We start from the raw sequence: 12,573 nt of genomic DNA, 5'->3' as shown, positions 1-12,573 counted from the left end.
TCCATGGCTTTGCCGTGTGTTTAGCACTCTGTGACATTCAGGGTTCACACATAAGAGAAAATGAGTGTATAAATATCTTACAGAATGCAAAGACCTGCACAAATGGGAAAATTATTAATCAGATTGTGTGGCATGGAGATTAAGAGCACAGGCTCTGGATCCAGACTGCCTGAGTGCTTCATGTAAGCCCCACTGTTTGCTGTGTGCCATGGGAAGATTGCTTAACCTTTCTATGCCTCAGAATTGTCAACTTTTTATAAGATGGGGATAACATATTAAATTAAATACGAGGAAAATATTTAGAATACTGAAAAGCACGTAGTATATACTATTTAAATACTATTATTGTGATTTATTTAGGACCATATAAAGCATTACTTTGTGAAAAACAGAACTAACTACTTCTTGAACTTCTTTTGGTTTTAAAAAAAGAGTCTTCATATCTTCATAAATTATAGAGTCTCTCCCTCTTACCATTTCCTTCCTTTACCTGAGCTTTTTAACCCTTTATTAAACTTGTCACCCTTTTCAACTTTTTCATGTGTCACACAGAATATCCCTCTACATTCCACATGTTACCCAAAAACTGTATTTAAGAAAAAGTAGGAGTTCCCGTCGTGGCTGAGTGGTTAATGAATCCAACAAGGAACCATGAGGTTGCAGGTTTGATCCCTGGCCTTGCTCAGTGGGTTAAGGATCTGGCATTGCCGTGAGCTGTGGTGTATGTTGCAGACACGGCTCAGATCCTGCGTTGCTGTGGCTCTGGCGTAAGCTGGCGGCTACAGCTCCAATTCGACCCCTAGCCTGGGAACCTCCATGTGCCTCAGGAGCGGCCCAAGAAAAGGGCAAAAAGACAAAAAAAAATTTTTTAAATAAAAAAAAATAATTCTCAGTGATTTCTAAGGGGGAAAAAAAACCGCAATGATATAGTGCTGCTCTGAGAAAAAAAAATTTAAAAGCTTCCCGTGTATTGTGCTGCCATGTACCATCACCAAAAAGCAGTGGTTATTATTCGTGGTGTGTTCATCTTGAAATTCAGATGGAACATTCATGAAAGACAAAGCTCGGCCTTGCTTGACGTCTTTCTGCAGAATTCCCACTGAGCTAAGCTGTGCTAGTGAAGCAGAGCTGTCACAGTGGGTGCGGTTAACCCTCTTTGCCTGGTACGCGTTAAATGACATGAGGCTTCCCAGGAACACAATGGCCATGGCACCAGGGAAAGACAAGGCTATTTACAATGTGATAAACAAGCACTGATTTCTCCTTCTATCTGCTGTGTGGTCATTATCTTTGTATCTTTGAAATCCTGTATCTCTCTTATGCAAGCTCTTTCTTTTCTTTTCTTTTTCCAAGAAGTGATCAGTTTGCCCATTCTTCAAAATCCATTTTGGAGCCAGAGAACACAGCTGCAAGGGTCAAAGTGTCCTGGCCATGAGCTACATCCAAGATTTCCAATATAATTACAAACTTTGTCAAAACAAAGGGTTTTCTATGAACTCTGTCGGATGAAATCTTTTCAGATTAAAGCTTATTCAGCTGTCACTGGTTAAAATTAAGAGTTACAATGAGGGTGTAAAGGTATTGTGATAGTAAATTTTTTTTTTGATACAGATAATTTTAATGAAATTTGGCATAGTTAAGACCAAAAAGATAAAGGGGACATTGTCAGTTTACCTTTGGCTCATGCCTTAACAGGCTAGTGAACACAACTTGAAACACAGGTGAATCTTGCTCTGTTCTATGAGATAGTGAAGGGGTCTTCTCAGTATTTAAATATATTAATATAACCAGTTATGGAAATCTAAATATAAAACCAATCTCCCATAGGTTCTGAGAAGGTATTCACCATTTTCCTGAAAAGTTTAACATTCCACATTCAAGTTTAACCATCTCTGTAGAAGGGAAAGTCAGTGATAGTACTTGTTGAACTAGAATTAATATTAAAATTCAAAAAGCTGACCATATTCATTTAGCCACCAACAAATCTTATTTAAATCAGGACCATCCAACAGAAACATTCCATCAGCCATACAGGATCTGAATTCTAGTGTATGAGATCAATTTAACTATGGTACACATATAAAAGTCATGAGACATTTCGGTCTTGTAATAAATAAGGCAGTGGCCAGCTTTTACTCATTAGTAGCTTTTTTGAGATAAGCTATCAAGTCTTCCCTTTCTCCCTTGTAAATGCCAGCGAAGATCATTTTCATTCCAGGGATGTACTTCTTGGAATTCTCCAGGTACTCCATCAGTGTCTCCTCTCCCTAGGTGATGCCTTTGTTCTTGTTGGCATCTGTGTAAGAGAATCCAGGAGCCTGACCTCTCTTCTGCCCAAAGAGACCATGGAGGTTTGGACCAGTCTTGTGCTTGCCTCCCTTTTCTACAGCGTGGCACTGGGCACTCTTCTGAACAAAAATCTTCTTGCCCTTCTCAACATCACCCATTTTAAAATCGTTCTTTCGCCGAGCTCAACAGACAAACCACCACTTGCAGGCCAGATGTCCCGCTTTCTAGTGTGATAGTAAATTTTATCTGTCAAACTTGACTAGATCATGGGATGTCCAGATGTCTGGTTTAACATTATTTCTGGGTGTATCTGAGAAGCTGTTTCTGGAAGAGAATTTAAATCCATAGACTGAGTAAAGCAGATGGTCCTCCCTCAGGTGGGTGGGCACCATGCAATTCACTGAGGGCCTGAATAGAACAAAAGGCAGAGGAAAAGGCAAAGGCTTTGATTCAGCCTTTGAGCTGGCCATCCATCTTGGCACTGCTGTTTCTCAGTCCTGTAGACTCAGGCTGGAATCTGCACCATCAGCAATCTGGTTTTCAGGCCTGCAAACTATTTCATTGGCTTTCTGGGATTTCCAGCTTACAGATGACAAATGTGATACTTCTCAGCCTCCATAATTGCATGAGCCAATACCTTATAATAAATCTATCTATCTATCTATCTATGCATATGTAATTTGTTGGTTCTGTTTCTCTGGAGATCCATGACGAATGCAGGTTTCTTTTTCTTTCTCTCTTTTTTTTTGTCTTTTCTTGGGCTGCTCCCACAGCATATGGAGGTTCCCAGGCTAGGGGTCGAATTGGAGCTGTAGCCGCCAGCCTAAGCCAGAGCCACAGCAACACAGGATCCGAGCCGCGTCTGCGACCTACACCACAGCTCACGGCAACACCGGATTGTTAACCCACTGAGCAAGGGCAGGGACCAAACCCGCAACCTCATGGTTCCTAGTTGGATTCGTTAACAACTGCGCTGCGATGGGAACTCCGTAATGCAGGTTTCTTGATAGAACTCCTAAATTTATGTCTTGCCACCAAAATATGTTTATTAACAGACTCATTTAATTGACAATCAATAAAAATTTTTCAGTGATTTTTCATTGTGGCTCGGTTAAGAACCCAGCTAGTATCCATGAGGATGCAGATTTGATCCCTGCCATCATTCAGTGGGTTAAGGTTCCGGCATTACAGTGAGCTGTGGTGTAGGTCGCAGACGTGGCTCGTGTCTGGGGCGGCTGTGGCTGTGGCATAGGCTAGCAGCTGCAGCTTGGATTCCACCCCTAGCCAGGGAACCTCCATATGCCACAGGTGCAGCCCTAATAAAGCAAAAAATAAATAAATAAATAAATAGCATATAGTATTCTCTTTCCAATTGTGGAAAGACCTTAAAGTCTTTGAGATTAAAAACAAACTTACCTGTAACGATTATTTATTTATTTATTTATTTAGTCTTTTTGGGGCCGCACCTGCAGCATATGGAGGTTCCCAGGCTGGAACCTGGGAATTGGAACTATAGCCTCTGGCCTACTCCACAGCCACAGCAACACCAGATCCCAGCCACGTCTGCGAACTACACCACAGCTCACGGCAATGCCGGATCCTTAATCCACTGAGCAAGGCCAGGGATCTAGCCCGCAACCTTATGGCTCCTGGTCAGAATCATTTCCACTGCACTATGAATCTTGACCCTGTCCACTGCTCATTAAAGATGCTATTCTGTTAAACAGAGTCCACCAGTTTTCCTGTCATGCTGACATGTTACCAGTTTGTATAGTTTTCCAAGCATGCTGATCTTCCTGTCTCTGAGCCTTACCTTAAGGGCAAATTGCTCACCAAGGAACTTTTACAATAGATGCTGGAATGCATCCTGGCAATGTCTTCAGCAATAAAAATATATGGCTCTATCTGCCCAGAATAGGACTACCCTTCTTTTGAGAAATGCCATTGTTATGGGATGAATGCTGTGTCCTTCTGTCATTTGAAGTCCCAGTCCCCAATGTGATGGTATTTGGATGTGGGGCTTTTGGTTGTAATTAGGTCAAGAGGGTGGAGCCTTTATGAATGGGATTAGTAAGTACCTTTAAAAGAAGAGGACAGATAAAAACTCTTACCAAAGTGAGTATAGAGGGAACATACTTTAACATAATCAAAGCCATTAATGACAAACCCACAGCGAATATAATACTCAATGAAGAAAAGCTGAAAGCCTTTCCACTAAAATCTGGAACAAGACAAGGATGTCCACTCTCACCACTGTTATTCAACATAGTACTGAAAATCCTAGCCACAGCGATCAGACAAACAAAAGAAATAAAAGGCATCCAAATAGGAAGAGAAGAGGTAAAACTGTCACTGTATGCAGATGACATGATGCTATATATACCAAACCCTAAGGACTCAACCCCAAAACTAATTGTCTCTTTGCTATTTCTTTGGGCCGCTCCTGCGGCATGTGGAGGTTTCCAGGCTAGGGGTCGAATCGGAGCTGTAGCCGCCAGCCTACGCCAGAGCCACAGCAACGCAGGATCCGAGCCGCGTCTGCAACCTACACCACAGCTCACGGCAACGCCAGATCGTTAACCCACTGAGCAAGGGCAGGGATCGAACCCGCAACCTCATGGTTCCTAGTCGGATTCGTTAACCACTGCGCCACGACGGGAACTCCCCCAAAACTAATTGAACTGATCAACAAATTCAGCAAAATATCAGGATGTAAGATTAACATTCAGAAATCCATCACATTTCTGTATACTAACAATGAAATATTAGAAAAGGAATACAAAAATATAACACCTTTTAAAATTGCACCCCAAAAAATCAAATACTTGGGAATATACCAGACCAAGGAGGTAAAGGGCTTATATGCTGAGAACTATAAAACTTTAATCAAAGAAATTAAGAAAGATATAAAGAAATGGAAAGATAGTCCATGCTCCTGTGTTGGAAAAATTAATATTCTAACAAGTACTATACTACCCAAAGCAATCTACAGATTCAATGCAATCCCTATCAAATTACCCATGACATTTTTCACAGAAATAGAACAAACAATCCAAAAATTTATATGGAACCACAAAAGACCCAGGATTGCTACAGCAATTCTGAAGAACAAAAAACCAAGCAGGAGGCATAGCTCTCCCAGACTACAAGCAATATTACAAAGCCACAGTCATCAAGACAGTGTGGTACTGGTGCCAAAACAGATATATAGACCAATGGAACAGAATAGAGAACCCAGAAATAAACCCAGACACCTATGGTCAATTAATCTTTGCCAAAGGAGGCAAGAACATAAAATGGGGAAAAGACAGTCTTTTCAGCAAGCATTACTGGGAAACCTGGACAGCTGCATGTAAATCAATGAAACTAGAACACACCATCACACCGTGCACAAAAATAAACTCAAAATGGCGTAAAGACTTAAATATAAGACAAGACAGCATCAAACTCCTAGAAGAGAACATAGGCAAAACATTTTCTGACATCAACTTTATGAATATTTTCTCAGGTCAGTCTCCCAAAGCAACAGAAATAAAGCAGAAATAAACCAGTGGGACCTAATCAAACTGACAAGCTTTTGCACAGCAAAGGAAACCAAAAAGACAACTTACAGAATGGGAGAAAATAGCTTCAAATGATACAACTGACAAGGGCTTAATCCCTAGAATATACAAACAACTTATACAACTCAACAGCAAAAACGCCAACAACCCAATTAAAAAATGGCCAAAAGACCTGAATAGACAGTTCTCCAAGGAAGATGTACAGGTGGCCAACAAGCACATGAAAAAATGCTCAACATCCCTGATTATTAAAGAAATGCAAATCAAAACTACCATGAAAGGGAGTTCCCGTCATGGCGCAGTGGTTAACGAATCCGACTAGGAACCATGAGGTTGCGGGTTCGATCCCTGCCCTTGCTCAGTGGGCTAATGATCCAGTGTTGCTGTGAGCTGTGGGGTAGGTCACAGACGCGGCTCGGCTCCTGCGTTGCTGTGCCTCTGGCTTAGGCTGGGGGCTACAGCTCCGATTCGACCCCTAGCCTGGGAACCTCCATAAGCCGTGGGAGAAGCCCAAAGAAATAGCAAAAAAAGACAAAAAAAAAAAAAACAACTGCCATGAAATACCACCTCACATGAGTCAGAATGGCCATCATTAATAAGTCCACAAATAACAAGTTCTGGAGGGGGTGTGGAGAAAAGGGAACCCTCCTACACTGTTGGTGGGAATGTAAGCTGGTACAACCACTATGGAGATCAGTATGGAGATACCTTAGAAATCTGTACATAGAACTACCATATGACCCAGCAATCCCACTCTTGCGCATATATCAGGACAAAACTTTTCTTAAAAAAGACACATGGCACCCTCATGTTCATTGCAGCTCTATTCACAACAACCAAGACATGGAAACAATTCAAATGTCCATCAACAGATGATTGGATTAGGAAGATGTGGTATATATACACAGTGGAATACTACTCAGCCATAAAAAAGAATGAAATAATGCCATTTGCAGCAACATTGATGGAACTAGAGACTCTCATGCTGAGTGAAGTCAGTCAGAAAGAGAAAGACAAATACCATATGATATCACTTATATCTGGAACCTAATATAAGGCACAAATGAACCTCTCCACAGAAAAGAAAATCATGGACTTGCAGAATAGACTTGTGGTTGCCAAGGGGGAGGGGGAGGGAGTGGGGTGGTTGGGGAGCTCGGGGTTGATAGATACAAACTATTGCCTTTGGAATGGATTAACAATGAGATCCTGCTGTGTAGCACTGGGAACTATGTCTAGTCACTTATGATGGAACATGATAGTGTGCGAAAATAGAATGTGTACATGTATGTGCAACTGGGTCGCCATGCTCTACAGTAGAAAAAAAAATTGTATTGGGGAAATAACTATTAAAAAACAATAATTAAAAAAATTAAAAAATAAAAGATGAGGACAGGATTTTCTCTTGTGGCTCAGCAGAAATGAATCTGACTAGCATCCATAAGGACACAGGTTCGATCCCTGGCCTTGCTCAGTGGGTTAAGGATCTGGCGTTGCTGTGAGCTGTGGTCACAGACAAGGCTGTGCCTGTGGCTGTGGTGTAGGCCGGCAGCCACAGCTCCAATTTGACCCCTAGCCTGGTTACTTCCATATGCCATGATGCGGCCCTAAAAAGACAAAAAAAAAAAAAAAAAAAAGAGGACAGAGGAGTTCCTACTATGGTGCAGTGGGTCAAGGATCTGGCATTGCCATAGCTGTGGTGTAGGTTACAGTTGCTGCTCAGATTCCATCCCTAGCACAGGAACTTCCATATGTGGGGGTGGGGGAGTGGGGGGAGAAGATGCCAGAAAACTGGCTCATTCTCTTTCCACTGTGTGAGGATGCAAGAAGATGCTGGCAGTCTGCAACCTGGAAAATGGCTGTCACCAGAACCTGCCATGCTGGCACCCTGATATCAGAAATTTGAGGAACAAATTTCTATTGTTTATAAGTCCTCTAGTCTATGGAGTTTTGTTACTAAGACAGCCATTTCCTCAACTCCATACTGCATGGAGTGGTATAGGGATGCTAATCATAAGACCTCACACATCTTGGCCATGGGGATTGGTCCCTGATCCAGCCAAGCCAATCAGAATCCTTCTCTAGGACTTTCCTAGCTGGAGATTGCAGGGGAAAGACTTTCCTGTCAGGAAGAGGTAATAATGTAAGCATGGAGCTGCATGAGGCTATAGCAGGGAGCTCAAGGAGTAAACTTTCAAAGAGAAATACAAATGGTGGCAGAATCAGCCATTCTTGGCCACATCTAAGACCTTAAGGCCAGATCAGACCACTCTTCCTGTTTTTTGGTGCTTTGGGCCAATAACTCTCCATCTTATGCTTTAGTTACTTCAGGCTAGATTTCTGGATTACTGGTATGGACTGATACTGGTAGTTTTGTAGAAGATGCAAATTCTTCCCATTGTTATTTTTTTCTTTTCTTTTCTGGTTTATCAGAGGATATTGAATATACAATAGACCCTGTTGTTTATCCATTCTATACGTAATAGTCTTCATCTTCTAGCCCCAAACACCCACTCTAACCCTCCCCCTTCCTTCCTTTCCCTTGGCAACCACATATCTGTTCTCTAGATTTATAAGTCTGTTTCTGTTTCATAGATAAGTTCATTTGTGTCATAGTTTAGATTCCACAAATAAGTGATATCATATTGTATTTGTCTTTCTCTTTGTCTTATTTAGTTTAGTATGATAATCTCTAGGTCCATCCACATAGCTGCCTAATGGCATTATTTCATTCTTTTTATAGCTGAGTAACATTCCATTCATATCATATTTTCTTTACCCATTCACACATGATCATTTTTTGTATCAATCTTCAATAAAAGTTGAGGGCACATTAAACTTAAAAATGCTTGTGGCAATGAAATTTATCAGTTTTATGGAGTTCCCATTGTGGCGCTGGGGTTAACGAATCCGACTAGGAACCATGAGGTTGCGGGTTCGATCCCTGCCCTTGCTCAGTGGGTTAACGATCCGGCGTTACGGTGAGCTGTGGTGTAGGTCGCAGACGCAGCTCGGATCCCACGTTGCTGTGGCTCTGGCATAGGCTGGTGTCTACAGCTCTGATTAGACCCCTAGCCTGGGAACCTCCATATGCTGCGGGAGCAGCCCAAGAAATGGCAAAAAGACAAAAAAAAAAAAAAAGAAATTTATCAGTTTTCTGATTGCTAAAGGTATACATATTATAAAATATGTTTATGAAAACTAGGACAGCGTAGAAAATATTTCAGATTTTTGTCTATATGTATATAAGTACATATAATGATATTTTATAAAAAAATGGATCAGACTCTGCATTTAATCAGTCTTATAGCAAGCATCTTCCACTTCCTATTATATTTTGGATATCATTATATATCTGTTCATGTAAATCTGCTTGGTGCTTGGTGGTATTTAAATGTTTATATTCAAAATATGTCCTCCTAAATGAATGCCATCAGTAATGGTGGTCAGTAAGAGTGTGTGTTATCTCATTGATGGAATTCTGGCTTAGAGCCAGGAGACCTGTGCAGTTGGCTTTTGTGTGCAGATAGATTTGCAAGAAGTTGAATGGCTCATATTTTACCTCCATATCAGGCTATTGGCAGTATTTCAAGTACTTTTTTGATTCAGAGTTGAACCATGGGAAAGAGCTATCAAGCATTTGCCTGTTAATCTGCAAGGTGACCTTATAATGTGGACAATACAGGGAAAACAGCAAAACCTGCTCTCTGGACTCAGCTTCATAATAAAGAGTTATGGAAAGAATAACAGGAACTAACACAACTGCAACTTTGCAACTTTTCTTTTTTTTGTCTGTACCCACACTGGTGGAATTCCCAGGCCAGGTATTGAACCTGTGCCACAGTGACAATGACAGATCCTTAACCCACTGCTCCACAAGAGAACTCCAATAGCAACTTTTTATTGAGCACTTAACAGGTAACAGGAATACTGGCTAAGCACTTGACATTAAATGGCTTATAATGCTCACAGTAACTAAAATCATCATTACCTTTAGTAATTAAATTGAAGCTCTTGCCCATGTCAGACAGATCGGAAGTGGCAGTGCTGATATTTGACCTTGAGCTAAATAACTCTAAAGCCTGTGTTCCTTAGCACTGTTTATTCTGCTCTCCGGTTTGCCATCGCCTGCACACACTGATTTGGGACATTTATCTATCTTTACCTCAAGACTCAGATTTTGAAAGCAAACATTTTTGGCAGGAAGGCCATGCCTGAAGCATGTGGAAGGTCCCTGGCCAGGGATTGAACCCACACTACAGCAGCAACTCAAGCCGCTGAAGTGACAATGCTGGGTCCTTAACCTGCTGCCCCACAAGAGAACTCCTTGATATGTAAACTTTCATGTTGTTGGGAAAGTTTGTGGAAGTTTTACTAGTGCTTTTGTTGTTGGTTTTAAAATAAATTTAAAGGAGAATATTACAATATCCTCTTGATTGTTACAACCTGATGCAAGTAATGGCTGGAGGTTTATTGTTTGAGGTTCTATTCCCTGACTACTTCAACATTTGCTAAATCGGACTTATGGAAATAATATACATTAGAAAGAATATAGTTATTTGCAGTAACAAAATTAAAATTAGTTATAAACAGCACCAAGTAATTTATAAGGAAACTCAATATAAAATTACTTTAGGAAAATCAGGTTAAGTTTTTTTTTTTTTTTTTTGCTTTTTAGGGCCGCACCCGTGGCATATGGAGATTCCCAGGCTAGTGGTCTAATTGTGGCTACAGCTGCTGGCCTACAGATCTAAGCCCCATCTTTGGCCTACACCATAGCTCATGGCAATACTGGATCCTTAACCCATTGAACGAGGCCAGGGATCGAACCCGATTTCTCATGGTTCCTAGTCAGATTTGTTTCCACTGCACCACGATGGGGACTCCCAGGTTAAGTATTAATTTCCTTTTGCTGGAGTTCCTTTTGTGGCTCAGTGGTTGACGAAACCAACTAGCATCCATGAGGACTCAGGTTTGATCCCTGGCCTCGCTCAGTGGGTTAAGGATCCAGTGTTGCCCTGAGCTGTGGTGTAGGTCCCAGACGCGGCTCGGATCCGCATTTCTATGACTGTAGCATAGGCTGACAGTTCCAGCTCTGATTGGACCCCTAGCCTGGGAACCTCCTTATGCCACAGGTTGCAGCCCTAAAAAGACAAAAACAAACGAAACCCACGGATTTATTATTTTACATTTTGAAAGACATGAGTCCAAAATGGGTCTTATGAGGCTAAAATCAAAGTGTCAGCAGAGTCGTGTTCCTTTGGGAAGCTCTAGGGGAGAATCTGTTTCCTTGCCTTTTCTCGTTTCTAAGCCTATCTGCATTTCTTTGCTTGTGGCCTCCCTCACTCCCATCTCTGCTTCCATCCTCACATCTCTGACTCTTGACTCTCCTGCCTCCCTTGGTCCTTTCTTCCTTACTTCCCTTCCTCCCTCCCTCCTTTCTTTCGTTCTCTCTTTCTTTACTGTTAGAAAATCTAGGGGTTTTTTAATTTATTTTTTTAATGGTGGTAAAATGCACATACATAAAATTTATCATCTTAACCATTTTAAAGGTACAGTTCAGTATTATTAAATACATTCACATTATTAAATACGTGCACACTGGTCGTGCAACCAATTTCCAGAACTTTTTCATCTTGCAAAACTGAAACTCTACACTGTTTAAACAACAACTCCTCATTTCCCCTTCCCCCTAAGCTCTGGCAACCACAGTTCTACTTTTTGTTTCGATGAATTTGACTACTCTAGATACCTCATAGAAATGGAATCATACAGTGTTCTTTTGTGTCTGGTTTATTTCACTTAGCATAATGTCTTGAAGGTTCATCCATATCAGAGCATATGTCAGAATTTCTTTCCTTTTTAAAACTGAATAATATTCCTCTGTATGTATAGATCACATTTTGTTTAACCATTCAGCTGTTGATGGACAGTCAAGTTGCTTCCACCTTTTGGATATTGTAAATAATACTGCTATAAATATGGGTATACAGACATCTCTCCAAGACCCTGCTTTCAGTTCTTTCAGGTATATGCCCAGAAGTGGAATTGTTGGATCATATGAAAATTCTGGGGTTTGTTTTTATTGGTTTTTTTGTTTGTTTTTTGTTTTTTTTTTTGAGGAAACTCCATATTGTTTTCCATAGCAGCCATACCATTTTACATTCCCCAAAATAGGGCACCAGGCTTCTAGTTTCTCCACATTCTTAGCAACACTTTTTGTTTTCTGTTTTGATTTAGTTTTTATTTTTCTTTAGGAGTAGCAGTCCTCTTGCGTGTGAAATGATAGCCTCTTGTTTACATTTGTGGTTTTGATTTACATTTCTCTAATGATTGGTGATGTTGAGCATCTTTTCATATGCTTGTTGGCCATCCTGCCTCCCCTTTACAGACCCTTTAAGATCCTGAACTTAATCCTTCCCTGTATAGTACCTTTTGCTATGTTAAGTAACATACACAGGTTTCAGAGTTTAGAACATAGATTTCTTTGTGGGGCAAAGGGAGTCATTATTCTGTCTACCACGGGTGACTGCTTTACTGCCAAAACCAAGGGAATAAAAAAGCTGAAGAATAGATGTTTCATTGCTGATTTCAGATACAAAAAAGAAAAAATTTAAGATCAGTGACCTTTAGACAGCTTTTTGTAAAGTAGAAAGACTACAACTCATAATTATTTATTAATATTATTTATGTTAACTACTAATCAGAAATTATGTTTACT

At 40.7% G+C, this 12,573-nt stretch overlaps 1 pseudogene; it reads right to left on the bottom strand.

Annotated features, from left to right (window-relative positions):
• Positions 1-2,132: 2,132 nt before the first annotated feature.
• Positions 2,133-2,493, bottom strand: LOC125126864 (cytochrome c-like; annotated as a pseudogene).
• Between the last annotated feature and the right edge of the window lie 10,080 nt (positions 2,494-12,573).

This window comes from Phacochoerus africanus, chromosome 5 (assembly GCF_016906955.1).
Source record: "Phacochoerus africanus isolate WHEZ1 chromosome 5, ROS_Pafr_v1, whole genome shotgun sequence".
NCBI lineage: Eukaryota > Metazoa > Chordata > Mammalia > Artiodactyla > Suidae > Phacochoerus > Phacochoerus africanus.
This window is presented reverse-complemented; position numbering and strand designations above follow the sequence as displayed.